Source organism: Cryptomeria japonica, chromosome 11 (assembly GCF_030272615.1).
Source record: "Cryptomeria japonica chromosome 11, Sugi_1.0, whole genome shotgun sequence".
NCBI classification, from domain to species: domain Eukaryota; kingdom Viridiplantae; phylum Streptophyta; class Pinopsida; order Cupressales; family Cupressaceae; genus Cryptomeria; species Cryptomeria japonica.
In genome coordinates this window covers 663,550,175-663,569,729 of record NC_081415.1, presented here as the reverse complement: position 1 = coordinate 663,569,729, position 19,555 = coordinate 663,550,175, and positions in this window count along the sequence as shown.

The following is a 19,555-nucleotide window of genomic DNA, read 5'->3' as shown; positions in this document are numbered from 1 at the left end:
AATTGGTGGCCACTGGCACGCAGACCAAAGGTAACCTATTTTATCTGAATGCAAATATAAGTACATGTCTTATGGCTAAGTTTGATGATAGCTAGATATGACATAGGAGACTCTGCCATGTAAACTTTGATAACATTGTGAAGGCTAGTAAGATCAAGGCAGTTAGAGGGTTGCCAGTGCTAAGAAAATTGGATAATACCTTGTGTAGAGAGTATCAATCGGGGAAAATGTCTTCCTCAACCTTTAAAGGTAAATATTTCACTGCTGACAACTTGATTGATCTTGTGCATACTGATTTGTGTGGTCCTATGAAAACTAGAAGTGTGTAGGGTGATAGGTACTTCATGATTCTCATTGATGACTACTTAAGAATGATGTGGGTCACATTCTTGAAAGACAAGTCTGAAGCCTTTGCGAAGTTCAAAGCTTTCAGAGCATTAGTGGAGAAGGAAAGCGGTAAAAGGATCAAGTGTCTCAGAACTGATCAAGGAGGGGAATTCACTTCCAGTGAATTCAACAAGTATTGTGAAGAATTTGGCATCAAGAGGCAACTGTCTGCCCCCCGGACTCCACAGCAGAATGGCCTAGTAGAGAGGAATAACCGGACTATGGTTGAAGCAGCTAGAACCATGTTGATTCAATTGAAGGTAGCTCACACCTTTTGGAGAGAAGCGGTGAGCACTGCAGTCTACACAATGAACCGGATACTCATCAAGAAAGCTAAGGATAAAACTCCTTATGAGCACTGGACCAGTAAGACACCTACAGTTAGCTACTTTAGAGTGTTTGGTAGCAAATGTTACATCAAGAGGAGTGAACACTAGAGAAAATTTGATGCAAAATGTGATGAGGGAATATTCCTAGGATATTCCACCAAGAGTAAAGCTCTCAAGTGTTTCAACAATAGGACTCAGAGAATTATGGAAAGTATCAATGTGAGAGTTGATGAAACCTCTGAGAAACTGGAGGAAACCGGCAGTGAGCAAGCTGTAAATGAGTTGGTTGCAACCTTCTAGGAACTAGTTGTCAGTCAACCAAGTACTAGTAACAGTGTTCTTGAACTGGTGAATGCTGATACTGATGAAGACGAGGATGAAGAGGAAAAGCAAGAAGAACCAGTCAAGACTATTCCTCGGTATGTCAAGCTGAATCATGATCCTAAGAAGATCATAGGAGATAAGGATGCAGGCATCCTTACAAGAAGAAAGATTAGAGAAAACTCATGTATGATCTCTGAATTTGAGCCTAGATCATTCAAAGAGGCTCATAAAGATGAAGACTAGATCAAGGAAATGGAAGAGGAACTTGACCAGATAGAGAAAAATGGTACATGGTCCTTGGTACCTAGACCGGAGCATAAAAATGTCATTGGCACCAAATGGGTGTTCAGAAACAAGCTGAATGAGGATGGCACAGTGATTAGGAACAAAGCCAGATTGGTGTGCAAATGATATGCTCAAGAAGAAGGAGAAGACTATGGAGAAACCTTTGCTCCTATAGCCAGATTGGAAGGAGTTCGTATGCTTATTGCATATGCAGCTTTTAAAGGCTTCAAAGTATACCAAATGGATGTAAAATTGACATTCCTAAATGGTGTACTTGTTGAGGAGGTGTATATTGAGCAACCAGATGGGTTTGCCCTATCTGAAGACAGTGACATGGTATGTAGGCTACATAAAGCCTTATATGGTCTAAAGTAAGCACCTAGGGCATGGTATGAGCGGCTTCATTCCCATCTTGTAAATATTGGATTTGAGAGAACAAGTGAAGATAGTAATATCTACTTGAAGTCTGAAGGAGATCAGATCTTGATCTGTGAGGTATTTGTTGATGACATTATCTTTGGTGGAGATGACAAGATGAGTCATGAGTTTGCTGATGAGATGAAGGAAGAGTTTGAGATGTCACTCATAGGGGAGATTAAGTTCTTCATTGGACTACAAATCCAACAGATGAAGGATGGAATCTTTATCACTTAGTCCAAGTATGTCAAAGAGGTGTTGAAGACCTTTGGCATGGAAGATAGCAAACCGGTTGGTACACTGATGGTGACCGGTTGTAAAATATCCAAACAGGATGACTCAGCATTGGTTGATGAGAAGGAATACCGATCAATGATTGGTAAATTGCATTATGTAGTGCATAGCAGACCGGATATTGCACATACAGTTGGCATTACTGTAAGGTTCCAAAAAAGTCCAAGAGAATCCTACTTGGTTGCAGTCAAGTGGATTCTTAGGTATCTGAAGGGAACTGTTGACTATGGATTGTGGTATCCATATAGCAAGGACTTCAACTTGAAAGTGTTCACAGATGCTGATTGGGCTGGTAATGTAGATGACCAGAAGAGCACAACCGATGGTGCATTCTTCCTTGGTGGTAGAATGGTCTCATGGATGAGTAAAAAGCAAAGTTATATCTCTCAGTCTACAGCGGAAGCGGAGTATGTTGCAGCTTTCATGAACTGCACTTAGACAATTTGGATGAAGCATGTACTGAAAGGCTTCAAAATCCCTATATCTGAACTGGTAAGTATATTCTATGATAACACAAGTGCTATCAATATTTCAAAGAATCCGGTTTTACACTCTAGAACCAAGAAATTTGAGCTTAAGTATCATTTCTTGAGGGAAAAGGTTCAGAACAAAGAGATTGCACTGGAGCATGTGTCCAGTAAGGAGCAGTTAGCAGACATATTCACCAAGCCTCTCCCAAAGACTACATTTACACACTTAAGAGGTGAATTAGGGGTACTGCCCCTTCAGGAAGTGAACTAAAGGCATATGCTCCACATCAGTCATGTATTGCATAGTCGAATATTTCTTCAGGATTGATGTGTTGAAGGATGCTACTCGTCAGGGGGAGCAACATAATGGAACAGGGAAGCTTGTGCCTCCACTTTGGCATTATTGTCAAAGGGGGAGAAGATGTCAAGTGGAAAAGATATCTGCAGAAATTGGGGGAGAAAATGTGAAGTGGAGAGATACGGAGAAGATATCTGCAGAAATTGGGGGAGAAAATGTGAAGCGGAGAGATATCTTTGTATATTGCCATCAATGCCAAAGGGGGAGATTGTTGGCATTATATGAACTGGTATGTGGACATAATGACATTGTATGTTGTCATTGATGTCAATATGTTGAAGAGTTATGAACCGGCATATGTGAGAACTAGTATAACACGGTGAACCAGCATATGGTTATGGGAACCGGTACATGGAAGCGTTGTATGACTACCGGTTGATAGTCTCAACTTCAGGGTTTCTGGTTGAAGTGCTTCAAGCCTTTATGGCTCAGCCGGTGATATTGTGTGATGAGTTAGCATTGTAATGAAGAACAGATCATGTTGCCACATCAACCTTGTGCGCGTGAAGGATCTTGCATAAAGGATATTGTTCCTATCTACCTCGGGAATGTGCGAAGTCTGTAAACGGTGATAACGTGTGATGTGTTATTAGCTGCCATGAAATTAATGGAAAACAAATGATGGAGAATATCTTGAGATTGGATCAAGACTGTTGCATTCAATACAGTATGTGCAACGGTCAGGATTGAACTGTTTGAATTCCTTAACCTAACAGGTCTAGGGTTTATGCTACTGACCTATCTGTTGTCCTATAAGGTCGATGTTGTGACTCTTTCAGATGTTGTTGGCAAAAGTCGTGTGTGAGTATCCAAGAGAAGGGATACGTGATTCTTGCCAGACCAGAGGAGAGAAGTGATACCTGTAGAGTGTAAGTGCAGAAGGTGAAGAGGAGCTTAAGCGGATCTGCATTAGCATTGAGTGTTGTTACCAAATCATTGAAATACATGTTGATCTCTAACCACCTCAACAGTTGGAAAATCCCCTAACAGGGTAGCCTTAACTAGCTAAATCCCTTAACAGGGTAACTCAAAGTTATTGAGATCTGGAAAGCTAGAGAGCTCTAGAAATACTTTAGCTATTGAGTTCTTGAAATCCTCTAACAAGGTAACCTGTAACAAGGTTTAACCCTTAACCGGGTATGAAGGATGAATGACGAGATAACAAATTGAATATTTTTCAGATTATAATGAAGCACAAATCATGTGGGCTTCACTTAGTGAACCTAGATTATATCACATGTGTTCATGGAATACTAAAGAATCCCCCTATTTTCAGAAAATATTTCCCTAAACTCCCCTTTTCTCACCCCCTCCCAATACACAGCTTGAATTAAAAACCCCTTATTTTTGCTAGATATTGGATTTTTCATAGCTCAAATTAAAAACCCCCTATTTTCACCAATAGGTAATAGATTGTACCCTCATTTTTTGGATATTAAACCCCCCAATATGAACACATGTGATATAATATTGCCTAGCCAGTGAAGCCCTTGCGGCATAAAGATCCTATTCGAAACTCATAAAAAAATCTTGGGACAAAGAGATGCCGATTGACCTAGTCCTCCATTTTTAACACATTAAAAAGAGTATTCTAATTGTTGCCATCTAATTTATTGGATTCCTCCTTCATAGCTCCTGAATTAATTTCCTGCACACAAAAAGAAAGAAATAGGGTTTGTTTATGGGGGTTTGCCTTAGGTCAAACCTTGATTTAGGAATTAACCTTAAATTGAAGTAGGAAATGTAATTTCTGAAGTAAATGTTGGATGATATACCTTATAATTTGAAATTTTTGATGTAGGTTGATAATGAAATGCCCTTTAGATGTGATCACAAGTATTGATACAATAGCTTGACAACACATAGAAAAATCAAACACAAACATATGCTTGCATGAAATTCGATTTGATTTTATCCATGATGCTTGAAGAATATGGTGAGATGAAATGCTCCCTTGAATGCTTAAGAATACTTGAGACTTGATGTGAGAATGTATCGAACACTTATAATGTCTATGGATGCTTAGATTTACTTATATAAAAATGAATTGATAGTATATCTTTATATAGGGTTCCCTAGGTATTTTACCAATTAGGTTGACCTCCAACAGTCAAATGGAGGCACAAGGACAAAAAATAATTGGGAAGGGAAAATTCCCTGGAGTATTTAAAATAGGGCCTTTGAGGGAGGCCATTACACCCTAGTTCAAAGAGGGGAACTCCAAGAACCCTTGTCCTCTCAAAACAATGTAAAGAAGTAGGAAATTGGGAAGGCATAGTCTCAGGATGGGGTCCACTCAACCATGTAGCCATGTGACATTATATTTGGAGTAAAAAGGGCTAAAATGGACCTAGGGGAGAACTAGTATGGAACACATGAAAGTAGGGGTACAAAAAGGTATTATAAATTGTGTAGGGTTAGAAATTACAACACTACAGTTAGAATGTCAAAAAGTGCCAAAAGATGTGCTTCAGAATCCCGAACACCAAAGAATTGACAATATCATTTGAGTTAATCCCTTGGAACTATGGGACCTCCGACCTTGGAGAAGTCAATGAACCATAAATAAAGTAACCCTTGAGTTCTCGAACTCCCAAAACCTCAATGTCTAAATGGTACCTTATGTAAAGTACTGACTTCAAGATCTCAGACTCTATGACTCCTTGAGACCTAAATCCTTTTCTCTTTTAGACTCTCGAGTCCTCAAAATTGAGAGACTACTTACATAAAAAAAGTTCATTAGAACTTTAGTCCTTGGAGTAACCTAAGAACCTAGAAACATTTAGTTTCTAAAATCTTGAAGCCCAAAAACTATGCATAATAAAGACAATATATCCTTCATAATCTTCTGATTCAAAGGAGCACAAGGATCAAAGGAAGTGAGTGTTTGGATGCCTAAAACCTTATTTCTCTAGGTCCTTATATAAAGTAAAAGATGACATCCTTCAGAACCTTAGACCTCAAGGATTAGAAAAACTTAAAGACTTCCAAGTCTTGTAACTTATGAGGATTGTATCCTCGAACTCCATAATTTCAGTGATAGACTTATCATTTATAGATCTCAGACCCTAAGAGGATGAAAGGATGTTATCATAAAAATAACTATCCTCTGAAAGTCCTAATCCTAAGAATTCCCAAAATCATAAAAATACAAAATCCTGAGAATGTCAAAACTCCTGAGAAAGGTAAAATTGGTTAAAAGAAACATTTCCAAAGGTTCATTTAATGATAGTTATTACATTTCTTGATCTTTCAGGAATGTATCTTGAGAGAAAGGTGAAATAATGGGAAACAACATAAAGTTTAGATTAAGGGTGAACTTAATCTCGAGAAGTCACCAATTACAGTGAAATACTTATACCAAGGGTAGGCAACTTTATCAAAGTTTGAAAGTGAGGTCCAATGGATCATGGACACTAAGATAACACATATTGATATGTAATCCATTAAGGTAGAAATATTTGGCCATCATTCCACTAAAAAGTACAAGAAGATAGAAATTTTAGGGTTGGGACATGATGCCATCTTCCCTCAAGTAGTTCAAAGCCCAATGTTGATCATTGATCATTACCCAACATTACAACCAAGCTACGAGACAATATGTCAATGAAAAAATAAATAACACAGTGGAACTCTCTCCAAACATGGTAGCTTAGACCTTTGAGATCCTACAATATGAACACTATTTTCCAAACTGATGAGAATAGAGAAATGGAAGAGTACTTAAGGAATGTGGAAAAGCATAAAGATTATCTAAAAAGGGTATGACTCAAGGAAGAAAGAAATTCCACATCTAAGGTTCCATATAAGATACATAGATACTTCAAAGATGTAGTAGTTGATTTGATAACAATGCTTTTTCAGAACATTTGGGAAGGAAGCCTCCAAGAACTATTTCCCTACATGCATTATTATATTACCACCATCTTGAGAGGATAATACTTCTTTGATCGGGATCAATTGATTTTAGATAATATACATGAGCAGATATGTAAGGTGAAAACAACTAAGAGGTTTTTCATGACCTCCTATGTAGTTTGAATGGTAACAAAGACAAGTGCCTTCTCTAGTTTATACACTAAAGGAAGAAGAGGAGAAGGTATATGAATAGTGTTATCTTGTCATTCATCCTTCATAGCAAGAGTAAGCCACCCTACAAAATTTTATTTGAGTCTTTATCTTTTTGTAAATTCCTTGGTTCAATCCTTAATCCATTTGTAAATTGTCTCTTAATCCGTAACGCCAATTTTTAATGGTCTTTTTGAACCCCATGAACACATTGAACCATTTTGAAGGGAGTTCATAATGTTCATTTAGGTACCACAGGTTCTAAGGTGTCTAAATTTTTTTTCATGCTAACGTTCACTCAAAGTGTTTTGCAGCATTTCTTTTTCGTGTTCGCGGATAATATTTTCATGTCCTCTTTCCCCAGATCGTGAACCGTTTGAACCTAGTTCAAACAGTTCAGCGATGTTCAACATGTTCGATAAAGTTCAAAGGGTAACAACAGTTAACAAAAGTTGATCTTTTCAAAGTAAAATTTCCTTGGCATGGTGTATGCCTTGAACTACCTAAACCCTCATGAAGTCAGTTCAAGTTCTTCATGCGTGTTCAAATTAGGTGGGTCCTATGGACTAAAAGACATGATGGTGCATTTATTCCTAAGTATGACGAAGATTGAACCTTATCTCAGGTGACGTCAACCGGTTGATTTTTCAAGGCAAGTAATCATTTTTGGGAATTGGTGGTTACTCCAAAAAGGCCGCCATTTATTCAATGCACATGTGTGATGTCTAATCCCAATGCTCAACACATTTGAGTTGATGATCGGAAATAATGCACTAAATAAGTTTGTATCACTTCTTTTGCTATAAGGTATGAAGTGATTGATTTTTGAAACGTGTTCTTCATTGTTGCAGAGTGTTTGATAGAAGGTTTGTTTGCTGGTAGTCATTCAATTGGTCTCAACTGTGAAGGTGAGTTTTATTTCCTACCCCCTCCAGTGATTTTTAGTTGCTTTTCTCTCTCATAGTAAAATCTGCTGGGAAAAGTAAAGGGTTGTTGTTTATGAATTATGAAGTCCACTCTGCACCTGTTTGGGAATATTTTCAATCTTGCTTGCACAGAGCCCATAGTCAATGATACAGACCTGAAAGGAGAAAATTTGAAAGTTTTGAAGGAAAGTGTGTTTAAAGGAATTGACGGTTCATTTGGTTTAGAAATTCTAAGTAGTGGTCTCGTAGAAGCAACAACCTTTCCTCCTACTATCCCTTGCCCAGAACTAGTTAGGGATTGTATTGCGAGGTATGATCCTATTTCCAAAACCATCAAGAGAGATAATGGCGAAATCCTCCTTGCAACTAACAAGGAAGTTATTTCCTCTATTTTCAAATTGCTTGATTACCAGTTCTCAAAATTTTCTCCCGCCCAATCAATCACTGAGTTCAATGCAGATAGAACTGGACACCGAAACAACATAGCAAAGTATTGGTTGAAGGTTCCTCGGAGGGGTGGCTCCAGGTTGCCTAAATATCCCAACAAGAATCACATGCTTCCCCACATCCATGATGTCATGTTACTGTTACACCGAGTTAGAGCTTTAGCTGAGGCCTACAACTTCGATGATTGGATTTACTGTTATGTACAACTGGTGCTGGAAGGAAAGCAGTATCTTGACTGGGTAGAGCTTATTGCCAACTCCATGAGGGAACAACTGAGCATGGCAAAGAAGTTCAAGAAAAATTTCTATATGTCCTCGTATATGATATATTGCTTGGCATGTGTTAAAGAGATAGTGGGAATACCTAGGCAGTCCGTTGAGGGGGAGGTTTATGTGTATGATTTTTACCCTATGTTAAAAAAAGATAATGCATTGCAAGATTTTAGGAGAGTACATAATTCTTTCCTGGGAGATTTGAGTTATGAGTTAAAGAACATGAAAACCAAGAGGATGTCTGAAGATGCCCAGACATTAGTAAAAAGATATGGCAGTTTCTTTGTTCAGTTTCCTCGTTTTTGTTACATAAGAGTAGGTGGTTTCGAGGAAGAGCCTTTCAGACTTCCTTAGTTTTGTTAGGATTGTTTTATTCTTGCTGAGATTTGTAGGCAGTTGGCTACTGTAATTAAGAAGGCTCAACCCAAAGATAAATGGGAGGATCATTTTCCCATTCAATTGGGTATCTTATCTTGTAGTTCAATGTCAGATGCTTTGAACATAGGAGGTGAGTTGAAGAATTTCAATTTTCCACTGTATCATGAAAGAAAGGTCTTTGACAATAAAGGTTTCTCATGGAGTCTTGGTTTGATGCTACACCTTCCAATCCCACACCTGGAGGATTTTTGGGAAGATTTCAATGATGAGCTTGAAGTGTTCAAAAGAGTAAATATGAGGATGGTTCTAGAACAGGTAGTTTCACTACACGTGAAACTTGATATAAGTGGAATCCAAGAGGATTATCTAGAGCTCTTTGAACCTGGATATCTAGACCAAACTGAACCCAAAACATCCTGCATTAATTGGGATGTGGGAGAAGAGGATGGCATACAGCTTAAAACAAAGAGGGTCTTGGAAAGAACTACAGAATGGGTTAATAAGAGAAGAGCAATGAAAATAGGCATCAAGATTGATCCTGCAAGAGATAGTGAGGTTGCTCTACATTCCCCAAAACATTTTTCGAACCCCACTTCTATGCCTATTCATGCAGGTAAAGATAAGAATCCATCTCACACCAAGAACAAGCCTAATCTGGCTCTGGAATTTTCTACTCCTCGATATACAAGGTCATGGAGTGCTGTGCAAAAGAAAATGGACCAAGTCAAAGACACAGAGGTAAAAGACAAAATCCTGATACTCATATTTTTGAAGTCAAGGACCTTGACAGTGACATTGTCAACACCATGGATTCTCATACGGTCGCTGTAGCCATGACGTCGCCACCTAAGGTGATCGGAGGAACAACTAGTTCAAGTGCAACTCCTAAATGGCTAACCACTTCAGTAAGAAAGAAACAAAGTTTCATTCGAGTGTCCATCCCAATTTAGGACATGGTGGTTAAATACACAGAGAAGGGTCCCAAACAAAATAAGTTCAAAACAACTGCAAGATTGTATGTTGATGAAAAGACTGGGAAGTGGGTTGCTGAAATCGCCTCTTACAAACCCAAAGATAAAAATAAGGAAGTAAATGTAGAGGATTTTGAGGTCACCAAAGTGGAGCTTGAGAACATGAGCAGGGATTTGGATAATCACCTTTTCCAAGTTTCAGTTAAGAAGATCCTCACCAGGTCAGAAAAAGATGGGCAAGAGAAAAGAGAGCTAAAACGGCATATCAAGATTCTAGCTCAATTCATTGATAGCATAGGCTGTTTTGGAGCACTTCCCATATCACATGCTTCATAAAATTTTGACCCTACTACGCCAGAGAACAAGAAACTGATGAGTCAACTTCAGCAGGCCAAAAGCATCGCGGGGGCTGTGGAGAAATGGATTGAAGGAGTGATTAGAGATGGTGAAAAATATATCACAAGCTCCGGGAAGTTATGCGACAAGATGGAAAACCTCATTATGGAGATTCAGAATCAAATTGTGCCATGGGAAAAAGAAGAGCATAAATGGGAAGATGTCTTACCCATGCTCACCAAGATAGAAGAGTATGGAGCCACCGATTTTTTAGTAGAGAACTCAATCAAGTTGGTAACCGATGAGTGCCAACTCTTTGTATTGAAGAAGACTATAATGTGGTGGGTAATCACATTCAAGTCTATTATTTCTAATGCTAGGGCTTTTGTTTATGAGCTTCAGGACCTTCAGTGTAGCTTGGTCAATGACAATAAAGTGGTTAATCCGGACCATGATTGACAACTGGGACTTTGTGGGTTGAACACACAGGATGCAGTAAAGGCTTTTAGGCTGCACATGGAGAAAGTTAAGGCCAAAGGCAATTTCACTCAAGAAGATATAACACAAGTTGCTCGAATTGAATCCATGACATTTATCGGTAACGATCGATTACCTAACCATGTCGAGAAAATTGTGAAGCACAGGTGGGACAAAGAAGCCACAAAAGCAAAGATCAATGCCATGAAAAATCTGAGCCAGTCTATAATTCAGGAGCTTGCAACCACCCACGATGCCCAGAAAAGTGGAGGAAAAGATGACGATGGAGAAGAAGCATGACATGATGATAATGCTCTATTTTTATTTTATGTGTTTTTCATAATCTTGCAATGACTTCGGGACATCTATCCCTAAAATACTCTGTTGGTTTTATAACTATTTCAGAGGAGGTCAGGTTTTGAGGGAGACCTCCTCTATTCTTTAAAGCTACTATAAATTAGATTAAGATAGATAGAGAAAGGGTTATAATTAGATATTTAGATTATTAGGATTTTTGTTGGTTTGGAAGAAAGTAATCAGTTTTTCATAATCTAAAGTTAAAAAGAACTTATACATGTATTGTTATGTCTTTGTTGCATGGAATACATATATAAAAATCATATGTGTTTTGAGGAGGAAAATCTTTGAGTTTTGAATCCTTGGAGTAGTATTTCTTTGAAAATATTAATCTAAAACAAATGGTCGTGGTTACCTTTCTGATGGTAGATGTTGTCGTTAATTTGGAGCCCCCTTTCTATGTGGTTCTAAATGGATATATGTTTGAATAGAGACTTTATTTCTCTTGCTTATTTTCTATGAAGTGTTAAATCGGTGTTTTTGAACATTGTTTTGATTACATCTGGTTTACATGGTGAAGCATCTTGAAGAATAGTTTTTCTGAAATATTTGTAAACCGTTAGCCTCTCGTCTAAGAATGAAGTAGGCAACCTTACATGCTTTCAGGTTAAAAGCATACCGGTTTAATTTAATTAGATTATTCCCTGAATAACTAATGGAGGGAGCTGTACCTATCAAAAATTCAGAGGGAAGTGGTGTATGTCACACTTACCTAGCTTCTAAGCTAAACTTTTGTCTTTCAAAGAAGGTGACAGAGTTTCAAATTAATTCAATTAGAAGAAAGGCAAAAATCTGTTCACTAACAAATAGTTACTGTATGCGGGGAAAGCGGGTTGATGAAACTCAATATATGAAAATATTCCAAAAGACTTGTCCACACACACATATGGGACTTCTTGGTGCAAGTTATGGAGCTATGAAGGATAGCTCAACTTCCCAAGGTTCGTTCCATGGTTCTCTATCTCACAAGGTCCCTCAAGCCAATGCCTTTGCTCTCAGATCACTGAGCAAAGTGACTTAGGGATGACTAATGCAAGAATGAGGGATGCTTTAGATTAATTCTAACATGACTGCATCTTATTTATGCATGTTTCTACAAAATGGATTAAACTAGATTATAAGATGACAAGGTTAGTAGCAATACTATCCTAACGTGATATACTAGTTAATGATTTAAGCTAATGATAATAGAAATACTCTAAAATGCATATTAGATTATTTCCTATTACAAAGAGAGGCTAGATGCAAGCTAAAATTGAGCATAAATGAGATACTAAAAGATTGGATGATCTTTGAAATGGAGGAAGGAGAGCTCTATTTATAGTGAAAATAGGGTAATGGGAGGTCAAGATTGGAGGAGTTATCAAGGGTCAGGATTGAGAGTTATCAATCCATGTTTATAATTTTCACCAATGAAATGGTGACAATTGTCAACATAAGACTACTTGAGAGGGGAGGTAGGAACCATTAAATGCTTGAGGGGACATGATGGTTACCCTAGGGGGTTGGGTTAGGGTTAGGTTAATGGATATTCCTTATATCCAAGGGATAAATGAATGTGCAAGGGTTAAAGGGATAACCATGGTCAAAGCAATGAATACTTGATGAGACCCTTGGGTTTGATGAGGGTTAAGTTAGTCAAAAAGTCTCTAACCATGCAAGAGGGTTGAGTTAACCATTAATGGTTTGGAAGACTTTCAAGGTTAAGTTGTTGAAGACCTAAAGCCTTTAATGGTTTTCAAAGAGTTTGAAGGTTTGAGAAGTGACTTCCCTTTGCTTGGGGATGTGACAATGATTAGAATAGGATTAGGCTAATTAGAAGGAGTTAGAAGAATCTAGAAAGGATTTAGGCATGCAAGTGGATTTTGTAAGAGAATGCAAGTGGGAGGAATTTTGGGATTTTTAATTAAAATAAAATCATTTATTTCAATTAAATGGTGTAATTTGCATTTGGATAAATATTTAAATAAATATTAATTTATTTAAATGTGAATGTGAATTTTGGATTTAAATAAATCTTAATTTATTTACATGAGAAAAAGGAAGATAAAGCATTAAATGCTTGAAGACTTTGAGGGAAACCATTAAAGGCTTAAGAAGACTCTAGAAAGAAGCCATTAAGTTTGAAGACTTTAAGTTTGAAGACTTTAAGTTTGAAGACTTTAAGTTTGAAGACTTTAAGGGAAACCATTAAAGGTTTCAAGTGGGTGAGGATAAATAGGATTTTAAATAAATTATTTATTTATTTAGAATAGTTGTGCAACTTGCATTTGTAGGAAAATACAAGTGGGTGGAGGAATTTTGGGATTAATTAAAATAAATTGCTTTATTTCAATTTGGTTGCAAGTTGGAGATTTAAATAAATTAGATTTATTTAATTGGGGTAAACTATTTAATTAAATGTAAATTTAATTAAAAGTAGAGAGAAGGGGTTTAATTAAATAAAATGATTTATTCAATTAAATGATATAAAGGGCTTAAGTGAATTTAAATAAATAAATTGAATAATTTATTTAATTAAATAGAAGAATGTGGTGATTTAATTAGATTAGATTTAACTAAAATAGAGCAATGGGAATAAAATGAACATTAAATATTCATTTAGGAATATGGTCATTTTTATACGTCTACATTTTGCCCCTCTTTGAAGTGACGTGTGTGCACATGTTGTTTCAAAGAAAATGATGTATCGTCATGATTTGGTTGTGATCAGTGTGATGTCTTGTCGAGATGTTCATGTCATGCCCCATATTTGATAAACGATGTTGATAATGCCCCCTCAAGAGATGAATCAAAATTTTGAAAATTTGATGTGTTTTGATTGCATTGTAAATTTTTGTCTATGTTAAATGCAAGAAGGTGATTCATCTCCAGATAATGATGTTTGCAAGGGTTTGATATGAGACCACGAGCAATTTACATGTTCGTCCATGCAACCTTAATTTTCATTTACCCTATAAAAGGGAAAAAGTGAGTTATTTTGTCTCATTTGTGCTTGCTGACTTTGGAGAAAGTGACACTTGGAGAAAAGACAAAATGCCAATTTTGTTTGCTTCTCATCGATTCGAGCGCATTTGGAGGTATTGGAGGCCTGCCACGTATGGACCACCGGTAAGTCATCATTTTTTACCCCTTTTTGATTTTTGTTTTGTCATTTTTGATCATGTTTTGGAATTTTTCCATGTGAATTTAACAGTTTAGTGTGTCTGGGTTAAATCATAGTGCATATGATAGGTTGTGTAGCGCATAGATTTTCACAAAGTAGGGTAGCGTCTGGGTAGATTAGGATAGCGCATAGGGTTAGATTAGTGCATCAGGGATATAGGGCACCGCATAGGAGAAAATGAGTAGCGCGTAGGAGAGACCTAGCACATAGGGTTAGTCGAGGTTCGTAGGGGTAGTGTAGGATAGCACGTAGGTATACGTTTTAGCACATGAGTAAAAAATGTTGGGTAAAGTGGGATTTTGGATGAAGAAAAATAGGTAGGTTTTTGCCTATTTTCCAGGGATAAGTGCAAAATGTCAATCTACGTGTCTATTGTCATTGTTTTTGATAAGTTGTCCAATATGAGTTCCGATATGGTTTTTGGATAGATAACTTGATTTGATTTGCAATGTTTCAAGTTGATATATATGTGGAACTTGAGTTGTTTTATAAGTTGATATGGTTGTGGAACTTGAGTTGTTTTACAAGTTGATATGGTTGTGGAACTTGAGTTGTTTTACAAGCTGATATGAATGTGAAACTTGAGTTGTTTTACAAGCTGATATGAATGTGAAACTTGAGTTGTTTTACAAGTTGATATGATTGTGGAACTTGAGTTGTGTTACAAGTTGATATGATGTGATATGGAAATGGATTGGATATGATATGGAACTTGATTAGATGTTCAATGTTTCAAGTTGATATGAATCTGATTTGTGATATGAATCGATTAGATGAAGAAACTGATATTGGACTTGTTTTGTTTTTTACAGGAGCAACTTGGAGTTGCTCAGTCATGAGAGTGATTTCTGAGATCATGGTCATTGATACCACGATTGACGCAGGTTGACAGGGATATCATTGAGAGGTGTGGCTCGAGCAAAGACTTTGGAGAGAGCGGCGATGGGTGGCTCGATGAGAGACACCCTGAGGGAGTTGGCTTTGAGAGCCAAGGAGGCAGAGTACTACCAGAGGCATTATGAGGATGTGGTTCCCAGGGAGTGCCGAGTTCCAAGTTTCACAGCTTTGAGATCCAGTCGATCTAGGGAGACTGGGTCAATGACAAATAGTAGAGGTGTGACAGGGCCTGTTCGTCAGGATCCACCTGGGGATCCTGGTGCTGGTACATCTTTGGCGAGACCATCACCCTCAGGAGATAGTCATACTTGAGAGATGTTGTCTCTATTGTATTTGATCATTATGTTTTATTTGGCATAGACATGACATATTTGGCATATTGATAATTTTTGAGATATATATGACACCATTTTCTTTGATCCTCATGTGATGTGTTATGGATGATGCTTTCTATATGATTTTGTTGCTTCTATGATGATGATGCAATTCTTAGATAGATGCATGTGATTTGATATGTGATGAATATGATGTGATAATGCATGATGTATGAGATGTATCTTGTATAATATGATTTGATGTGAGATGTATCTTGAAAATGAGATGTATGATAATAATATGTTGTGAGATGTATCGTGAAAATGAGATGTATGATAATGATATGTTGTGAGATGTATCTTGAAGATGAGATGTATGATAATGATATGTTGTGTGCAACTAATTGTAAAATGATATGCAAATAATTGTAAAATGATATGCAACTAATTGTAAAATGTTATGCAACTAATTTGAGCATCCTTATTCTGCATTTGTCATCCCTGTATAGTCACATGTTTTTGCCTTCTTTGTAGGTATCATCATTGAGCATTGATTTGTTTGGGACATGTTGAAAATTTATACAAGAATAATGGTATAATTGAACCATAATGACCTGAGAAAAATATACATGATTTTCGATTTTGCAAGATGGCACAAGCGTCAAGGTATAATTGAACTAGGACGACCTGAGTGCGGATTGCATATAAACAGATAAGATTAAACCATTTGTATGTGCAAAGTGGATTCATGTCTTCAGTGATATGCTTTGAATCATGTCTTGAGACAAGTATTTGTGCAGTACAAATGATCGCCTCATAGACATAAAACTAAAAAGATATTGGAGGCTCCATAACTTTCTCTAGCTCGATGCATCATTGAGAAAATGTAGAGGATCCAATAGTTCCAAAAGAGTTCAAGTGCCAAAATAGTAAGAACTTCATGCAAGATGCAACATTTGATACTTCAGAAAATCATCCCTCATGTGTTATGAATCTGTTAAGTGTATCCGTGTTTGGTTCTCTTCATGTTTTGTTGAATGTTTGTCTTAACATGATTCTATTGGTTCGCTACAAGTTCTTGATTTATTGATAGGACAGGATGTAGATCAATGTTTCCCTTGGCTAGATTTACCACCTGACATGGATATGTACAGTGATTACCAAGCCATGGTGGGATATGATGAAATGATTTATGGATAGGCTAGGATAGTGACTACGCTAAGTATGTCCTGGATAATGCTTAGTTTGATAAAGGTGTGCGGCAATGGCCATTACTACTTGGATTTTTGGATATATAATAGGCTAGAGAATAAAGATAGATAGAGGAGCTGTCCTCTCACAATAGCACCTATTTGTCAATTTTTCACCAGTTGTTTTTATTGTATCTTTTTTTATTTGCTTTTTTTTTTTTTTTTGTATTTTTGACTTTTTCCATGCATTAGACTGCTCAAGTGTAGTATTTATTCAAATGGATGTTGTTGGTTGGTTCATCGAGCACATCACCTTCTGCGGTAGTTAGCTGATAGGTGCCTGATCCATAGGCTGATATGATGACATAGGGACCCAGCCAGTTAGGTTTAAACTTCCCTTTCTTCTCTCGATCCTGTTGATTCCTAGGATTTTCTTTGAGTACTAGATCACCTATTTTGAAGATTCTAGGTATGACCTTGTGGTTGTAGCTTCTGCACATGCACTGCTAGTATGCTTTAAGGTGAGTATAGGCATGTTGTCATTTTTCATCCAGAAGTTCTAATTCTTGCAATCTGTTGACTCGATACTTTTCATCTGGAATGAGACCTTTCAAAGATACTCTGAGAGATGGGATTTCTACCTCTAGGGGTAAAATTGCTTTGGATCCATTTACCAATGAATATGGCATGGCTCCTGTCAGTGTGCGGATGCTATTTCTGTATGCCCAAAGTGTTGGATTGAGTTGCATGTGCCAATCTTTTCCTGCATCATTTACTATCTTCTTGAGGAGTTTCAATATGGTTTTATTGGATGCCTCTACTTGACCATTCCCCTGTGGGTAGTAAGGTGTAGAGAAACGATGTTGGATTTTGAATCGTTCACATAGTTCTCTCACATCCTGATTTTTGAAAGGACATCCATTGTTTATGATGATGGAACTTGGAATGCCATATCTACAAATCAGATAATTAAGAATGAAAGAAGCAATCTATTTTCCAGTAACTATGGTCATAGGAATTGCTTCAATCCATTTGGTAAAGTACTTCGTTGTCGTGCTAATGAACTTGTGTTCATTTGAAGATGAAGGATGAATTTTGCCTACTAAGTCCAGGCCCCACTGACAAAAAGGCCAAGATGTTGTAAATGGCTGCAATTCCTATGCTGGTGCATGTATAAGATTGCCATGGATTTGGCATTTAAGACATTTCTTTGCAAATTGATATGAGTCTTTTTCCATCGTCGGCCAATAATATCCCATTCTTAGAAGTTTTTTAGCAAGAGTAGGAATGTTTGCCACATATACCTTCATGAAGCTTGTGTAAAGCAGAGTCAGATTCATTACGATCAAGGAAATGAAGAAGAGTACCATCTAGACCGCGACGGTAAAGAGTATCAGCCATTAGGTTATAACGGGCGGCTTGTCGGATAAAGTTGCTTTTCTGGTTTCAAGATAGGTCAATGGGTAGGGTATTGGTTTTAAGATATTCATATATCATTCCATATAAGGGGGAGTCTGAACTAGTTAAGGAATAGATGACTTGGGATGCAGAATTGTCATAGGCTGGGGAAAACAGTTGCTCTACTAGGAATTCATAATGAGCCTATTGCTCTGGAATTTGTAGAAATCAAGTGATAGTAGCCATTGCATTGGCTTCTCTATTGTCCAAACTTGGTATTTGTTCAAAGGTGATGTGTACAAAATACTGTTTGAAGTCATCCACAATTCTTTTATAAGGTAGCAGCTTGTCATCTTTTGTCTGATATTCATCATTGATTTGGTTTATAACCAGTTGTGAATCTCCATAGACTTTGAGTTATGTGATTCTCCATTCCAGAACCATTTTGATTCCCGTGACCAATGCTTCATACTCAGCGATGTTATTTGTGCATGGAAACATAATTCTATATGATCTTGGTATGCTGTGTCCTTCCGGAGTGACGAACAAGATGCTGACACAAGAGCCATGTTGAGTGTAAGAACCATCAACGTATAGGGTCCATTGCTTTGTGGAAATAGTAAGGACATCTCTATCTAGAAATTTGATCTCCATTGGTTGTTTACCAGGTAGCATTTCTTCAGCTAGTTGATCGGCAATTACCTATCCCTTGATAGCTCTTCGCTCCGTGTAGTGAATATCAAACTCACTGAGAATCATGACCCATTTAGCCAATCTTCTTTTCAAAGATGCTTTGCTAAGAAAATATTTGAGAGGATCAATATTTTCTACTAGCTTGATTGTGTGAGCTAGCATGTAATGTTAGAACTTTTGAGAGGTGAAGACCACAGCTAAGCAGGCCTTCTCAATAAATGTGTAATTTAGCTCATAGCCATTTAATGTCCTACCGATGTAATATGTAGCTCATTCCTTGCCTTGTTGATCTTCTTGTGCTAATAATGTTGGCAATATTGCATTATAATAGACAATGAAAGATTGTTGGCATTTCATAAGGATATTGAGAAGGTTGTTGATGATTATGGATATAACTGATTAAAGATGTTTTACTATCTTGATATTATTATTTTGTCATTGATGTCAAGAAATTGATTTTTTAATTCAGTATGATGTTGCCATAACTTGAGAAGTATGATATGAAGATTATAAAGATGTTGGTAAAAGACACAGGAAAGAATATGATGAATAAGGGGATGAATAAGGTATTCAATGGGCAACTACTACTGAGTCAGACAATGATGAGATTATGATGTTTTAGATTGTTTTAACATCATACATATGTTGTAAATTGTAAAGGTTAATACTATACTATGTTATCAACCAAAGAACCTAGTCGGTAAACCCTAAGGTTATCGCTATCGGTTAATGAAGGCGGAATGTCTACCGAGTGAAGTTTAGTATTCACCGAGTTGTAACCGATCTATAATAGAATGCATT